Source organism: Anopheles moucheti, chromosome 3, assembly GCF_943734755.1.
Source record: "Anopheles moucheti chromosome 3, idAnoMoucSN_F20_07, whole genome shotgun sequence".
In the NCBI taxonomy this organism is placed as follows: Eukaryota; Metazoa; Arthropoda; class Insecta; order Diptera; family Culicidae; genus Anopheles; species Anopheles moucheti.
The window spans coordinates 79,828,470-79,846,764 of record NC_069141.1 but is presented as its reverse complement, the minus strand read 5'-3'; the positions used below and the strand labels follow the sequence as shown (position 1 = coordinate 79,846,764).

Here is an 18,295-nt window from a genome sequence, read left to right as displayed (position 1 = left end):
ACCTTTCATCGATTTGATTTTCCGTCGCTGTGTAGCAGCACGCAGCCGCTTCATCGATTTCATTTTCCCTGACGCAAAGTACGCAGCCATAATGGGTTGGAAAATGTTGTGGAAATGTTTAAAAATCGCAGACAAAAATTGTATAATTTGCAAAAAAATACCCAAAAAGCACAAGAAGCATTCAATTTAACTTGTTAATGTGCACAAAAAAGTTGCTTCATGCAAAGTGTAACACAAATTTATGCAGGATAATACAATGAGTTTTATGACTAATGCATTTAAAAGTAGTGTACACGTTCTTCGTACATTTGCATGATATATAAGTGTGAATAGATGAACAACACAGCAAACAAAATAAAATATAACTAAACGATTAGAGTAGGTAGAACGGATTCCGATATAATGGAAAACTCTCGAACCTTTACCTAAATGTCCCTTTCGCTATTTGGAACCGGGACTTTGCTACAGGCAATGACGAAAGTCTACTGATCTTTCCCAGTTCTGCACTGCATCTACGTCCCGCCTATGCACATGGGTTGAAAATTGTGTATGCCTACCGGCAATAGTCCCGACTGTATAGCGCAACCAAATAAGGGGGCAAAATGTTGATGAGGCGGTGTACGGCGAGTGAGTAGCTCGGGCTAGGAATTGTGCCAAAACAAGCAGCAGTAAAAAATAAACATATCGTACCAGCATCCTTTCCGTGCTAGTCTCCTATGCCCGGTGCTCGATAGGTCAAATCAAAACACGGCTAAGGCCGGTAGCCGCTGGGCAGGTTGAAAGTTTCCCAGTCCTTCCATGGACCGCTCCACACGAGAGCAAATTATGGAAAACGGGAGATGCTGTCACGGATGGACGATTAAAGGAAACATGACTTTTTGTAGTGCGTTGGTTTTGTGTACAGTGTGAAAAGCACTACGGACAGAATGTCAAATGTCGGAGCTATGCTAACGATTCACTCACCAAGCCTTCCGGTCTTATGGTGGAGAATCACATCCGTCAACTACAGCGATTGAAAACCTTTAAACAGTTTAATTAATCCTATAATTGTATTGTGTTCATATGAATTCGTTTTGATTCCCGCTATCCAATGTCTTCTGTATATGGAAAACATTCCAAGAAACAGTGGCACATAGAAGAAAACATTTAGCTGGAAAGCATCTAAAAATACTTTCCCGTGAATCAATCCGATCCTGTACGAAGGGTCGGTTACATTCTCCAGAACCGGTACGATTGCTGGTTGTCATATGAAATTTAATCGGGAACCTACTGGGGAACTTGGAGTAAAAGTATTCTTTTCTTGCATTTTGTACTTCCGACACCACAGTTTAACGAAGACAGGAATAAATCAATAGCAATTTTGTTGTGAGAATTGCATAAATTTAGGAGTTTCTTTTCATAGGCCTCATCTATGCTCTTAGTATTTGAATGAAATAGGCACAATCATCATTAACATGTGACATGCTTTTTTGCGTAACGTTAAAGCGTACTTTAACGTGTTGCTCTTGCTGATCCTTCTCACGACGGCACCTCGTGTGAGTTAGATGAACGAGCACGAGTTAACCTTCAATCGCCCTCCTACCGACGAATGTCTCACAAACGATGGATGCGAGTGAACGCCACATACATACATACCATATCACCTGGAGTACGTTCGAGTGTGAAAGTATCCCGGAAACGGCATCGTTACACGGCTGCCAGGGCAGACTGAGACCGAGTTCTCGGTCAAGAGTTCTCACGCACCCTATAATTTCTATGAATGTGTATATGTGTGTTTGAAGGGAGCCAGCATACCGTTCGTTAGCTGGAGCTTGAAATGGCCCGATCCTTGAAGGTGCTCTGGTTGCAACTTTAGCGGTTCAAGGTCAATCATTGCAACTACCCTCGCAGCAGACAGTTCCCAAAACTCAACCCATCTACCGGGATGAAACGATGAGTGCATCGTTGATGCTGCGATGCAACAGCGCGCATAATCGGGCTGCAATGAGAGCCATAGGGAAGGCAACAGTTTTCCCAGGGAAATAGTGAGTGTGATTGATATGCGATGGCTGAATGGCGTATTGAAGATTTTATGTTTGGTGTTAATATGCCATATTGAAAAAAAACCTATATTATAAACTCATAAAATTAAAAAAAAATCTTTCATCAATGATGTACTTGAGTTGAGAAGCACTGACTAACGGTGATAAAATGCGAAAAGGACACACGGAGGGAAAATGAGTTCTATCTGGCGTGGGTGACCTGAATGATGGCTAAAGCTTTCATTTGAGCGTGTAACATTGTACCTTTTGATGGAGACTTCTTTATAGACTATATGTTATGTTCGATGTTGAATAACCCGTTCAATCTACTAAGTTACGCTGTGTTTTGTTGCTGTTACTTTCATCTCTTTTTTAATTTGATTTAATCCATGTTGTTGCCGAATAAACAAACAAATCTAATCGGGGCCCACACGGGAAGCATTAATGAGTATTTATTGGAAATAAACCGAGCGTTCTGCTATTGGATCGGGCACCAAGTGCGCGCTAAACTTCAACGTTTCGAAGCGTTTTTTTCCAACGAAACATTGGCAGGCATTTCGATGGAAAACGCTCAAAGTCAGTAAAAATGGATGTGACATTCAATACACCCGTGCGCGCAAAGCGAACCAAACGCACAAGCAACCCCTAACTGAAGTGAAATTCACGTAAGCTTCATCGATATTGAGTTTCTCCCTTCTTCGATTCGGTGAATCGCAGAATCGATAATGGACCGATGGCGCGTATTCAACAGGTAGAGTCTCTTTTCTTTTCTTTACAAATTGGCGCCACCTTTAACGAATGGCGAGCATGTAACGTTTTGTACAGAAGGAAAAAACAACTTGTATAATTATAGCATGTTTGTATAGAAAAATAAAACAAATTATGTCTTGCTGCAACACATGTAGAATGTGAAATAAACACCTAAACATTAAAATAGCATACTTGCAGGGGTTGTGAATCCAAGATGAAATCCCGAGGAGGTTATAGATGTATTTCAAATTGCATACTTTTAGGCGTATATAGTTTGACAAACGTCTACAACGGTTTATTTTATATTTGGTTTCATTTCACAATTAAATCTATTTAATATTTGATGTCACGAATGATGGAAGTAATTGTTTTGAAAACTAATTTGAAAACTATTTAATATAATAACAATATTTTTTTAGAAATAAGCTGTCCTTCGGCACAATGATGATTATACAAGATAATGTTAGATTAATCAAAATTGTTTCACATTTGAATTTCATTCATTGAATCCCGGAATTCCACTTCTCGGGAATGTTTCACTTATTGTTGAGAATAGTTTGCAAACTAAACGTAGGTTAACTCATCAGGAAAAACTATGATACGTTCCAGCATTAAACGCTCGACTTGCAACGAAATTCCGGTCCGTAAATTTATGCGTTAGAATATTCCGTACCAAAACCCAAACCATTCTATCCCGTAACGATGCCTCGCAGCGTCCTTACTAGCAAACGGAAAGCAACAGAACGGGAAACATATTTCCTGCCCGTGTGTCCGTCCCAGGCTCGTCCGACCTTTGCCGCCGCATTGGGAATAGTTTCGAACTGTTCGCATGATTTATGCGATAGATAAGTCCGATTTCTGCGAGGGTTGCGGATCGGTACGGACCGCAGCACACTCGCAATCCCATGTAAAACCCGGCTCCATCTAGCAGATTGAAGGATTTTCCATTCAACAATCCACGCTCGTTTCGCTAGGCTCTCGGGCGAAATGTTGGCACGGTGCGTTGCGTAGTAGCCACCCAATTTAAGCTCGCCTTTCGTCAAAAAATAAAATAAAACTGTCCAGAGCTTTGATGGGTTCTTACTCGAGGGCACGGTGGGGCGGCCCGGCGAGCCGGGTGGGGACATTGTGCAGCGATAACAAATAAAAATGTGATAAGGATGAGAAAACTCGGCTGAAGAGTTGCTGCTGCTTGAAGTGCTTCTCATGCCCAGATAGAAAGGATAAGTTGAGCTGGAAGCAAAAGGCGGAACTTGAACCAATCGTTAAGGATCTTGGTCGGGCGAGCGGAAACAGGGGACACCTGGCCGTATTGTGGGAGTGGTCGTCGCTGGAACGAGATTCGTATTATTTTTTTTATTTCTCTTCGTTACGGGCAATTTTCCACCCGGCAAAAGCCTCTTTATTGGTGTATGGTTTGTTTTTCGTGTTCTTCCTCTAGCAGATTTAGCTCTATCTCGCTAGATAAGGGGTCAAATCTTATCAACTGGACTTTATAGAGTAGGAAAATTCAAGTACACACTTCTTACGTTTGCTTCCTTCCCTCGCTTTGGTACAATACACTGCGTACCAGGAATCCAGAACCAAAGGGAAAAACAGAGAGAAAGCCCGGCAGAACGTAGAACATTCAGCTTGGGTGGATTTTAAGCATAAGCGTGGCTCCGTACGCTTTGACGAGCAATATTACCATTCGTGGAAAATTAACCTACAGCGACCGCCAACCGCCCAGCTAGTCTGCGCGCGGACATGTACAAGTGCCCGGTGGAAAACTTTCACCCGGTCGAGATGAAACGGATGACAACATTAAGCGAATCCTTACGCTTACGCCCGGGAAACGTTTTATTTCTGATTTTTGTCAGCGCTAGCCTTACATTTTCTTTGTGTTCTCCAGTTTTTCGGATTTATATCCGATTTCCGAGCGCACGCCGACTATCCACATCCCTCCGTCCGGGGGTAGATGGGTGGTCTCATCCCCGTATCGGCCGATCGTAAAAAGGTCAGACGCTAAACGGTGGTGTGCGTTTGAAAATGTACTTTTGTTTTGTTTTGTGTTGTGTGCGTGTGTTTTTTTACGCTGTGCCCCTGTTTGTCCTCTCGGTACGTTGTCCCTAGAGTGAAGTGGAGCTTTTTGTTCGGCAGTTTATTTGAATTCCGAAGGCTCTCAGGTTTTTTTGAAAAGAAAAAAAAAACGCCTCCCGGTAAAGTGAGTCGAATTTCGAGCAATGATTTTCAGCATTTCCCATCCAACCAAACTGACTGTGGGCAGAAACGTCTCCCGGTTGCGTTACGGTGGATGTGGGTTTGTGTGTCGAGGCTTTGCGTTGAGAGGAGATTAAATTTGTATTAGAAATAAGTTTTTGAATGCGAAGGTAATTCGCATGGAGTTATGCCAATTGTTTAACGAGAAGGTTAAATAATTTATGATGCACGATTGTCGGACTTCGATCCGGTGGAAACGTTGAAGCAAACCACCTATGGAACGGTCCTCTGTTTATTGACATTTTATTGACTATTTTATAGACAAACTGTACCAATGTTAGTGATGTTGTCAGTAGACATAATACGGTGAGAACAATTTATATATGGCCTTTTGAATTTCATCATATCTGACCGAAATAATTTAATAACAATAATAGTGGAATTGCATTGTAGTTTATGTTCACATTTGTAAAGCTAGCAAAGATTGTTTACCGCAATTAACACATCAAGTAGGTAAAAAAAAGTCTACATTCAAGATCCGCCTAAAAGTATGCAACCCGCACGACAAAAATGTTCAAAAATCCGTGAAGATGATGTTGTATCCAATGAAGTGAATTTTGAGGAAAGTGTAAGATTTCATCAGTACTTAATGCTGTACGCTGCACAGTTTTGTGTTGACAGCAATGAAACCACGTAATAATTGAGAGCATTCTTCGTGAAAACCGAACCATAAAAGTAATGTAAAAGTTTCGAAATGAAATGAATCTGTGCTATGCGTGGTGCACCTTATCTTTAGGTACGAAACCATCACCCGTGAAGCACATTCCATTCCATCAGCTTGCAAAAGTTTTTAACGACAAAGAAATGATGCTAAATACGAATATTCATTAGCTATCTCTACTATCAAAGCACGCGGCACACAGCTGCACCGTCGAGGTGTGGAGGTTAGCGGAATTTGCTGTCTAATTAATATGTGACATTCCTCCATGCCTTGTGCCGGTGATACCCATTGGAACGTCCCGTGAAGACGCGTTGATGGAGGAAGAGTGTACGTCGCCTGGTTGAACCAGGTGCCGGAAAAAACGTATTAGAGAGCTGAGTGAAGCCATTTATCAACTCCCTTCCATCTGGCAGAGCCTTCCATCCAGCGGCACATTCACGCATCGTCAGAACCCGGGGTATTCGTGCACTGTCAGCTGCTAACCTGGTGGGAATAGTTTACCCCGTTATCCTTTACCATTACCCGCGGACGTGGACCGTAATCCGATGCCATTGGTTCCAACTGCACCGATGATTTATCGCTCAAAGCTCGCGGTTAAAGCGAATGAAGAACTTTGCGGTTGGAATGTTAGTGGGGAAATATGTTTCACCGGTTCGGTCAGCGGTCCTATCTGCGAGCCATTCGACAGGAGTTTAAGGTTGTTGCGGAGACGGTATATTCGACATTTTGTTATCGCAAAATAAAACCGTGCAGGGAAAGTTTATATGAGTTGCACACCATGTGGATCGCTTCTGGATGAAGTAATCCCGTTTTAACGATTGCATTGGAGTCGCGAACCTGAGTAGGAGTTCAATATCAACATAGGTTCTTTATCTAAAAATTTAAGCACAAACCCGCATGAATGATACCGAACTGTCAAAATAATATTCATAATTTATATGACATTAACTAATGGCGTCTGCTTGCCATCTATCTCAATAAATTATATTTTATTCCGTACAGGTAGTTGAACCTGTAAAGGATGCGAAAGTATGTCCCGCATGTTAAGCGCATTGTGTCTAAGCTGACACGACCTCAACAGCACAATGTTGAGCTGTTTCGTGAATGCATGCGCCTAAAGGTATGCAATTTAGTTTTCATACAATAAAGTAACATAAACGACGTTTCATTTATAAATTATTATAGTGTTGTGCGAATAGCTTTAAGATGGCATTAGGGATTTTATGATTTATTTTATTCCCGAGAATGAATAATGCCTTAAAATGTCTGTGCTCGGTAGTCTGTTACTTGGGTACATGGTTCGTTTGTCCAGTGTCGATCATAATCCATCGAAGAATTCATCTGCATAGATACAAATCTCTGCATTGCTACTTTGATGCCTTGCTTTACAAGCATCCACTGTAATTCCGGTAATCCATGGAAGGATTTTCGTACTAGGCGCTTAGATGCCATTAGTATTGCCATTCGGTATAAGCCCTCAGTACATAAACATGGCTATGGAACACAAGAGCCAACGTTAAAAGTGTTACATGCGTCGGCGTATGCTTTTGTGGGAGATGCTTTTTTGCTCCCCCATTCGGGCAGGGCAATGAGTGTATGGAAACTGTGTGGGTACTGTTTTCTATGGTCGTCGTTGCCATTTTCCTTGCCAACAGTGGCTCATCCATTTCCTCGGCCACGCAAGTTGATTACGCACCCGCAAGTGTGGGCGTAGCGAATGCATAGCAACATACCAGTAATAATTGCACTCGCTGCTTCCGGATGCACCTGTGTTGCAACTGTTGGTTTCGTGTTCGTTGGCATTTGGGCGTGGGATTGAGATGAGATTCGGCCACTACAGCGTTGCAACCCCGATCGAGTTTCAATCATAATATATGCATCCCATTTTCATCGAAGCTGCATGGAAGCTCCAATTTTTAGATTACTGCGAAATTTAATAAACAAAAAGCGTCATCCATAAACTATACGATCCGATTTAATGCTTGATTGGTTTCGTAAATCGATATCATTATTAATCGATGCTGTTTGTTTCCCTTCCGAATCGTGATCGGAGTAACGCAATATGTTTGTGATTTTTCATCGCTGGAAAATCGACATTTTTGGTAGCTATTAAATAAGGGCAATTAAATGCATCATGCGATGGTAATGATTTGATGGTTATTTATATTCGGTTAGATCCAAAGTAGACCACTAAAATTAGGGAATCCTGTGAAACAAACATCAAGCAATAAAAAGTGACACAGAATAGCAGAGATTAGATAAATTGTTACTGCAAGCTCAAAATGTAATCATGTTTACTTAACTAAAATTCAAATTAGTACTAACTACCTAATAATAAAAACTCCTAAGTTGAGAGTTGATAGAAGTTGATAGACTCTTCGTTACAGAGCTGATCATTCTTGAAGCTCCCGAAGTATACCTGAATGATAAATTAAACTAGTTTGCTGTAATGAATGGTTAGATATTTTAGAATAACATATGCCTTGCCTACCGCCATGAAGTCATTATCGTACAGAACTTAATTACTGCAGCGTCGTTCACCATCAAGTCTCATAAAATGACCTGCTCGCTCGCGGGAGTTTCAGGAGTCTTCTCATTGTTTCTTATCTGGATTTAGAAGCGTTACTAAGTTGGGTCAGCCTTTTTCAAGCCATGAATGCCTTTTCGGACTGGATTGGTCCATAATTGAATTGCTTTATATGAGCGATACGATCCAGTTTGGGTTCGTAACTTATTTTTGCTATCTTATTCCTTTTTTTTATAAGCATAACTATTTTGATAGCATGATGATTATCGACCATGTTTAAAATCTTTGGAGTCATAATAATTTCATGCCGTTCGTCGCTTATAATCATTCTGTGTTTTTATTAATTATTGCTAATTTGAAATTGTTTATTTAGCTATTTTTGATCAGCTTCGTTCAGTACATTCTGAAAATATGGAACCATAAAGCATTGATTAAATATAAATAAACTAAAACGAAACAAACTATCGACAGGGTCATCCGTAAAATTACATTCTGCTACGTTTTAGCCAACGTTCGACAGCACCAAAGTGACATTCACATTAACGCCCTGCACCGTATACCGTGCAATTGAAGGAGCAACATAACGCCCGCTGACCCGTAGCACTGCAACCGTTCACGAATCACGATTCTGCCCTTGGCATTCCGTTGATCCAAATCCTGCACTTCGGTGTGCGATCCCGGTGTGCCCGGGCAGTGTTGCTGCGCCTAAAACGGTGATACCATTTGCCATCCTTCTTCGTGGTGGCCTTTTTCCCGAAGCTGGCCAGGCGGAGCGTTCTGTTTGCTTAAGCTTTCACCCACCGGGGACGAAAACTATCTATCCATTCATTTACCGCACGGCTTTTGAAGAGTGTCTGTGTGCGCGAGGATGTGGCAAGATGGCAGGAGGGCTTGATTTGCTGTGTGCATTTTTTTTTTGTCTACTTCTGTGTTTGTTCCACTACTTTCCGTGTGTTTCATTTTGCAGTTAGAACCGCGCGTACCCCGGTCATGGCCATGGTAGAACCAGCTTAGCAAATCACTCCCCGTACCTCGTGTTGCCTTTACCCTCGGCACGGAAGCTTTTCCCACCGAGTAAGTGAAAGCAACCGGAAATGAAAAAAAACACCCACCCTTTTCCGGCACCCATTCCGGCACACTGACCGACAGCAGCAACCGGGTGGATTCGCATATTTGAAGTTCCAGGCTGCAGGAGTGTATGGGATTTTTTCCGAGTTCTGCCTCTGTGTGTGTGTGTTTTTGCACACCTTTCAAACATCCCCCATCCAAGCCACCTTTGCCTTTGATGCAGTGCGGGGGGAGAAATCATTAACAAACTGTCGGTTGGCTTCAACTTTTTCCGACCCTGAATGGAGTTTCCGTGTGTGTGTGTGTTGATTTTTTTTGCGTTGCCCTGCTTTGCCTTTCCCTGGCTTTGTTTCCCTTCCGATTTTCCGACATTCATTACACTTTTCGAACTTGCGCGGTCCCTACCGCTCCCTATCGCTCCCTATGCTTCGTGGTTTTTTAAACCTTAGCAATCAAAAGAAGCTTGAGCGAGTGTGTGTGTGTGTGTGCATGCTTTTTTAATTGCAAACAGGACATCAGAAAGGATCAGAGAGCAAAAACTGGGAGATGTTCTGAAAATTGAATAGTTTAGCTTGTTATTGCATTAACCTAATTACGGACGTGTTATCATTTAATGAACATGTGTGTCCATAGATTAGTCTTGTGCCTTAAAAAGATGTTTAATTCTTAATGTTATCTTCCCTTCGGCAATATCAATGCATATTTTGAAAGGATGTTTATGCAGTATTGTTGTATCAAAATGAGAGATAAAAAAATTCAAACTTTGGAATAAATGTCAAATTATTTGTTGATAATTAATTTAAATTATAACATAAAATATAAACTATAGCTGAAAATTGAATGATTCGTATTGGTCTATCAGTGCATTTAGTAAAGTACGACTCAAACAACACGTCCGATACCAATAGAAATCTCGGCTACGACCAAATCGACCTTCTGTCGTACAAGACCCCTGTATTCCTGTATATGGGTTATTTATGTCACGGAGAGTCAACCATTAGATTAGGTAGGCCAAGAACGAAAACGTTTGTGGAACGATGGTTTAATTAAATATCCCTCAGGATTGGGCCCAAGAGAATTTTGAGCTGTGCATTGAAACTTATGCGCTGACGCGATTTCTTTTCGAAAGAGAACTAGTTCTTTATTAATTATAAGTTTGTAATATAAAAGACTCACACAGACACACATACAGTCAGCGAAGCAACAGAGTTTTTTTTTGTATTTACTCCTCAAACAGAACTCGTACACATTTTCATCAAAACTCAGGAAACGGCGTGTAAAGATCGGAGCAGTTACAACGAAGGTTATGCTCTCTAGCGTGCTATCTACATATTACCCACTAACCTCAATTTTATGCGAACACCTTCATACCCGCTGCCACCTCACGGTCTCTCTCCCTCGTTCTCGTTCTCTCCCTCTGTCGATCTTGTAAGAAGCAGCGAGTGTTTTGCTCTGCGAACACGCTGTCCTGCTCTGGTTTGGTGGGTGGAGATGCGCTTACCAGGAAAAAAACACCCACCACCCGTGTTTTGCTTACTAATAAAACCGTCGGCTAAAGCCGGCTCCGTTCGATGGAGCGCCCATTTTGCTTCCCCTGCACCTGACTAGGGGTCAACCAAGGTGACCCAGTCAGGTGGATGGGTGGAGGGAGGAAAACAGTTGTCCTGATGAAGTCGCAACTATGAGGCTGGCAACAGCCATCAGGCAGAGCGATCCCGGATCCAGGATCCGGAGGTTTTCAATTTTTATTTTTCCTTCATCGTTCGTTCCAGGTGATTTTTAACCCAGAACGAGAAAAAAATGGTCCACCAGGTGGGAGTAAATTTTATTTTTCATCCCCGTTCCTCGTTTCCTTTTATTCCCTTCTGCTGCGGCTCGATTTACTGCGGCACTGGGTGTTACTTAACCACCTTCCCACCCAATCAGCATTAGGAGCGACGAGTGCAGCAGAAACTTAAAAGCCCCTTCGAAAGGAATAGGAATAGGGAAAGGATAGGGCAGCGTACGGTAAAATAAAAAAGCGAACATATATCGCTGGTTATGCCTTAATCGTACGGGAGCGAGCGTCCGTCTACCCGATCCTGCTGGCGGCTATTTTTCATTGGTAAGGATTTTGTTTAGTTTCGATTAGTCCGAAACCTGCAAGCGGTAGACGGATTAATGCTTTCCGGTTTGTCCGATAGACGGCGATTTCGGTTTAGTTGTTGGAAGAGGCTAATGCCGGAATGCCCTCCAGAATCTGTTAGTGGAACGTATGCAAAGTTGTTAAAGCTGGACGAGTGTTGGTAGATATTAGAAAAGATGGAAACTTGTCATAGCTTTAAATATAAACAGAAAGTCGTGGAAATAATGGAGGAAATTTGTATCAGTAAGTACAGTAAACATAAAATTAATCCTATTGAACATTACAGTGCCCACAAATTCAATAATATATATTTTTTAGTACACTAAAAGCATTTATTTTTTCCCACAAGTTTCATTCCATTTTTCAACAAGTGGTGAGATGGTTGAGGTGCTCACTATGTTGATTATAATAAAAAAAAAAATAGAAAAAAAAACCCTGAACTGATGAGAAAATTTCCCCGGGAAATCGCAGCGAGCCGCTCGCTCAGTACAGTGAAAAGCTTTCCTCATACGCTCTCGCGCTCACCTTCACTCGCAGCATCTCACCGCTAGCGAGTGATCTGTTGTTCCACGAATTGCTGCTCGCACGCTAAGCGATAATAGAAAGGTATTAGCTAATATTCTATTTAATTAGCATCACGCTATTTTACGGTCATTTGGATTTGGATTACTTAAAATTATTGCACCTTTTTGGCATCGAACTGGTTTTGCTGTTTTACTTTCGCTTTTATTTCTCGTCAACGTTGAGTCACTGTTATTTATGAGCTTTACTGCAATTTTGTCTAGTTTCACCTGCCCGAGCAAACCAGCGCCCAAACCGCAGCATATTTTCGGCATTACTCGTTCCCACCGCAAGCTCTTCTTAAAGCTCGCCTTGATTTTCGCGTGTCTATCGTTGAGTAACAAACGGATGAAGAAGAAAGAAAAAAAAACTCTACTCAAACCCGTTCTTCGGTGAGCTCGAGAGGCTTGGGATTTAATTTATTACGTCAAATTTACATATTTACTCACGTACCTTCGTCTTGGTATATTCGCTCGTTAGCTTCGACGCAAACCAACGAACCGGTTGCCGGGAAACAATAACCATCCTGCCAGCTCAACCGTTTGTTGTCACTTTCGCTAGGAACGAAATCGAAATTTCCATTGAGAAAAAAGTGTGTGCGGGTCACATTTTCGTAGCCAATTGTGTTTTCGCTACATTTTTACTTTACTTTCGGCGATTGCATCTACTTAAACTCTTTCCCGCAACGGGCAAACGCAACTGTGAACCACGGCGAACGGCAAAGGATTCCTGGAAACGCGAACCGTTCCCTTTTTCATTGATGACTTGTCCAGGAAGTGAAACGATTCGTTTTAATTTTCCCTCTCGGAAGGACGGGGAGCGGTTTCCTTAATTTTAATTAAAAGATTCTTAGCAATTTGGCTGCAATTAGCCAGCGTGGTTAAACGTGGATGGAGATCGTCACATATTTTAGGCTTTACGTCTTTAGCAGCAAATGGTGCGCAACTGAGGGAGTTTTTTTTTTGGGGCCAGGGTTAAGTACAAATTCCTGTTTATTGATCTTCTACCTCCAGAAGATCCACCTGTCTACTAGCCGGTGAAGTTACCCATTTATGTGAACGTTAGAAGGGGGAATTGCCCAATTGAAATAAAAGATCGTCCGTAGGAGCATCATCACTCTTCATTCCTCGCTTTTTTTTTTGTTTGATAAGGGGAATTATCCATCAGACTATTTTCCAGCCGACTTTCCCTTCGGATGGCGCTGACCCGCACCGAAAATTAGCATAGCAAATCAACGGCATCTAAACATCGCAACATTATAGCTGATTACGTATTCATATTTTAGCGACGAAAGCACCCACCTAACGCAAGAGAAATCTTTCGCAATGAGGGAGAGATTAGATGATTGCCGTGCAAGGGTTGGGCTTTTGATTTAATTCGCTCACCGCCTAAAGGATCGTGGTTTATAGTGCTAAGGAAGCCGTCACTCGGTGTTAGCGTGGAAAAATTGGCAACAAAACCACCCCGGTAGGTGGTTGATGCCGCAAGTAATGTTTGATGAAAACGTGCGTTTTTAATTACGACAACGCTCAAGTGGTCTGACGTTTCGTGGAAAGCTGAGCGCATTGTGCCATTCCATAGCAAATCGCTTGCCGAATAAGAAAGGAACCAAAAGTTTGACCGTGCTTCATTGAGCGTATACTAAATATGCTTCTTTCAATGGAAACATATTCAGTGCTCTGTTTTACTTACAAAATGCATTAATTACTGTAGTAATACAGTCTATCCACAATTATATATCGTTTGGTTCTTAGTTAGTTTTTAATCTTCTATTATCTTAACACTTATAAAGCTTTTTTGTCAATAATTATTAACCATAGAAAGATTTATTATCAAATCAAGCCAAAAAAGTGTACAGCAAGTTTGGCTAAGCTAAGCTTACTCTTGGGCGCTCTTTAGGAGTAGTTTTGCAGGCTGATATTATCGCAGGAACCTGAGACGTGCGTGTTCATTAAAATCGTAGTAACCCAACGGGCATGAGTATGAATCTGACTTCGAGATCTCCTTATTACTAATGATCACATCTTGTAACTTGATCTTGTTTGAAGGTTTCTTTGTCTAACAAATTTGGTAAATCTAAGGCGAACAATCAAGCGTGAGATATCAAAATCAACAGAGATCAACAAGTCGGCAACAAACCTGTTTATACAATATTCAGAAACATATTGGACATAATGCATTTTTGCGAAAACAAACGAATGCATTTTATCTTGTTGCGCATAGCTATAATAGTTTTGTATATGTTTTTGTTGTATTATAATCTGTATTAGTATATTTTTCAGAATCTAGAATTTGTTTAGATCGCGCACCAGCTCTACTTCTTCAAGAAGGAATTAGAATGTTTGATTGAATGAACTTCGAATGAATTCCTTTCGGTTGCTGCTCGAACTACCGCTGCTGCTGCTGCTGTTTATGTTGCTGTTTTGCTCTTCTGTATAAGGGATGAAGAGAGTGAAAGAGAATTCAACGACGCGTGTGAGATATATGGATAGTTAGCATGAGCAAGAGAAAAAATCCAACCAACGAGAGAAACATTCAAGACCAGGGTTTGACCATAGCATAAATATGTAGAATTCGGTTAACAGATTATCAGTACAAATTTATTCAAAATTAAATCCCCATAAGTAATTGTTGGCTAAGTTTTATAAATAAAAATAAATCGATACGAGTGAAGTTAACATGAATCGATTTAAGTGATTTGTTTACAAGGCAAATTTACACTTTCTATACTATTATTTTGAATATCCCAGCTACAAGTCTTGATTGCGGCATTGTTTTAATCTTTGTGGAGGATGGTTTCTTGTCTTAAATTTGATTGGAAATATCAAATAACCACAAACCACATTTTAAGCTGTGATTTCGAGTCTGATTTGAATCGTGTTGCTTTCAAACGCTGTTATAAGGAACTTACAAGGTCCGAATCTCTATGCGTACGTGTGTACTCGTTAACTTAGCAATAGCCTTGTTTTAGAAATCTATCAGTATCTGTTTCAAATGTGAAAATATTTGTTGGTTTTTTATTCTTTTTCATTTATTTGCACATCTAGTCAATTAAAAATTAGCTGTCAAAACTAGGTAGCTAACATGGTATATAATCAAACTACTCTGTAGTAACATACTATCTTACATACTGCATTTTCATAACTATATCGATATTTATACTACGATACTACATACTACATTCGTTTATATCGTGACAACAAATAAATACAAACTTTGCCAGTACATGGAAGCTTTTTTAGTTAAATTAACTGTGTGGTTCTTGAAATTACATGCATGCGTTAGTACCAGGTGTATGTCATTTTAAACTTATCACGTCTCAAAGACTTATTTATTCATTTCTCGCGGTAAGCCCTGGTCTCACACGCATCGTCTCTCGCGTACGCAATGTTTTCCGTTTAAAAAAAATCTCTCGATCACGCTCCCGCATTCTCTCATCCATCAACTGGCTCTCGTTCACTCTCATTCTCTCCACGAAAGCGACAGGCAGCAAACCGAACGGGATTCATTCGCATACATGCACAGTTCATTCGTTGAAACATTCAAAGTTCTTCTTTGCTGTCGAGCAGAGGTGCGTGCGCGTTCGAACGAAATTCCTCCCTGCATTGAAAAACCGGACCACAAAAATGTCCAGCTAAGAGCGAGAAAGAAGAAAAAAGCAGCCATCGGCTACCAAAGTCCAAAAACCAAATCAAAACGCATCGATATCGCACGGCATTGTTTGAAGTATGTCGCGGCTGTGGTGCAGATAAGCAACGCGGTCTCATTTTGCTACTGTGCGAATTTGCGGGGGTTTGGTTTGTGTTTTGGAGCAGATTATTCGCATTGTTGTTGTCCAGCGCAACAACACAGTAGGCAAGTGTATGTTTGTGTGGAAACGTCAAACGCGTTTCGGGTTTGCCATTCTTTCCGAACCGTGCTGTGTGCGTGTGCGTGTGCATTTTGTGTCCCTCCCATCTTCTTCGTATTCGCCGGAACTACACGGCAGTGGGAATGAGATGCGTTTGCGTGCATATAAATTGATGGGTAGAAGATTGGTGTGCGAAGTGTAACGTGAGGGAGAATGTGAAACAAAACAAAAACAAAATGAAAATAATACAACCCCCGTGTCTGAACGCCTGTCATCGGTGAAACACGAAACAAAACGGAAACAAAACAAAACTAACAAAAAATACACTCACAACCCCGGTAGTACAGTGGCGGTGGGGGACAGCGAAGTAGTAAAATGTAAAGGGGCTTGTTCTTTTTTATTTGTTTTTGGTTACGTTTTCATAGCAGTGTGCGAGGAGGGCAACTCACATCTTGCCCATCTTACCCGTCTCCTACCCGTGGAGAAGTGTCTCGTGTCAAAAGTCATCTCAGGTCGCGTGATAGTATGTTAGGGGACCGTCTAAGCAGCTCAAATAACCTATCAAATCCACATACTAGCACGCGTTGTTTGCCACTATCGTGCAGTTGCGATGGTTCTTCCGTTCCGTTGCGCCAATGCGAGTCAACATTCCAAGATTCGGCGACGAATTCCAGCCTAAGTGTGCCTTCTGTAAGAGGGGTGAGAGTTTCATTGGAAGAAAACAGAAAAAACTCCGGTTGCTTTGGGGGAACCGAAATGGAATAGTAGGCTTCCCATAAAACAACACCCCAGGTAGGGTTTGATGTGCAGTGGAGAAGAAAACAACAACAACCAAGCAAGAGTGGAGATGTGTACTTAAAGCATTTAAAATGTGTTGGTGGCCTTCACAGCACTCTCCACCGTGGTGGCTTTTTAATCGATTTACCGTCGAGAGGATCGCTTAATTTTCTGCTTGATCTCGGGCTCGGTTAAAGGCGTGCGACAATCCGAGTTGGGTGACCATAATGTCAAAGGTGTATGTGTGCGTGGTTTTATTTTGTTATTTCACCGTGCGTTGTTGTGGTTTGCCCCAGTTTCTTGGGTGTAAAGATGGTAAAATGAGTGAAAAGTGTATAGATTACTAAATTTTGCGATGAAGATTTATGTTGATGTGCCGTGAACGGAGGTTTCGTGTCGGTGACACAGTACGAAACAGGCCCAAGTGTACAGGTGTTCGCCGCCGTCATCGCGGGCAGCTTTTCATCCCCCTCGGCCGATTGCAATCCGGCGGAGAAAACAAGTTTTCCATTAAAGGGTTTTCTACTTCCACCCCGTCACCGATTTCCCTTTCGCTTAATGGGTTAGGGTGGTGTTTCTAAAACCCTTTCCTTGTGTATGCTTGTGTGTATCGCACTGATATAAAATATATCAACCAGCTTACTGTGTGAGAGATATGGTTGGTTGCGATTTGCAATCGAGTGGCCACAAACACGATGTGCCGGAGAAAGCACCACCGTCGCCTGGGACAATCGTCTTTGCAAGCCATTCAAAAACACACAGACACGCGACCGAAGTGTGAAAGAGTGTGAATGACAGGAAAGTGTTTGGGGAAGGAAAGGGGTGGAAGTTACAGTAGTGAGGAAGAAGAAAAAGTGCAGTCGGCATAGGGGATGGTAATCTAGTTAGCTATTAGAGGGTGGGTTTGGGTTTTGCTCGGTTGGTGGTGGGGTGAGCTTGCAAGGGATGTATGGAGGAGAGTGAATACGCACCTTTCGGTGAGTAAGAGAGCAAAAAGTGAGTTTACGTGAGAATGAGAAACAAGACACAGAGAGAAAGAGAGCCATTAAAGTGGGTGCTGTTTTTCACCGTTTTTGCTGTTAAGAGAGTGCATTTTCCCCGGACTTATAGCTATCTTTGCGCGAATTGATGTGTGCGTGAATATTCTGGGGACCAAAAAGCACACGCGTGCTTTGAAGAATCTACCTTCCATGCGATATTACCGATATGGTAAATCTAGTACATTTGTGTTCAAAATATTGTATTTGATGCAAAACATTGTTTTGAAGTTTAAAAAGCATTTTATGTTCAATTGAAAAAATGCATACAAAAGGTATTAAAATAAGCCAATAAGTCCAATAAGCAAAAGGAAAATGTTTACAATGTACTATACATCGCTTAAAACCCGCTCAAAAAGAAGCAGTAAACAAACGCAATACCATGTATTGAACTCGAGTTGAACTTACGCACCTCTTAACTCAAAATAGAACGTTGCCATCAAGGAGAAATTTCGACAGGCTTCGTAATGCTGTTTGCAGCTGTATTGAATGTCGCAAAAAGGAAAAATTACTTGTTTTCCTACCAACATTTGCTCGCGCTGCCTGGTTGGTTAGACGCCTATAAATGGGAGAAAGCCAACAAAACAAAAAAGGAAAACATTAACAAGGGAGGGGGGAGTGCCAAAAAAAACACCATTTTTGCCGGGCTAAGAGCAATA

The 18,295-nt window shown here is 41.5% G+C and overlaps 1 protein-coding gene across 1 annotated transcript in view; it reads left to right on the top strand.

The window, feature by feature from the left end:
* Positions 1-18,295, top strand: part of LOC128304824 (uncharacterized) — a 135,069-nt gene that overhangs the window by 8,352 nt on the left and 108,422 nt on the right. The window lies entirely within an intron of this gene.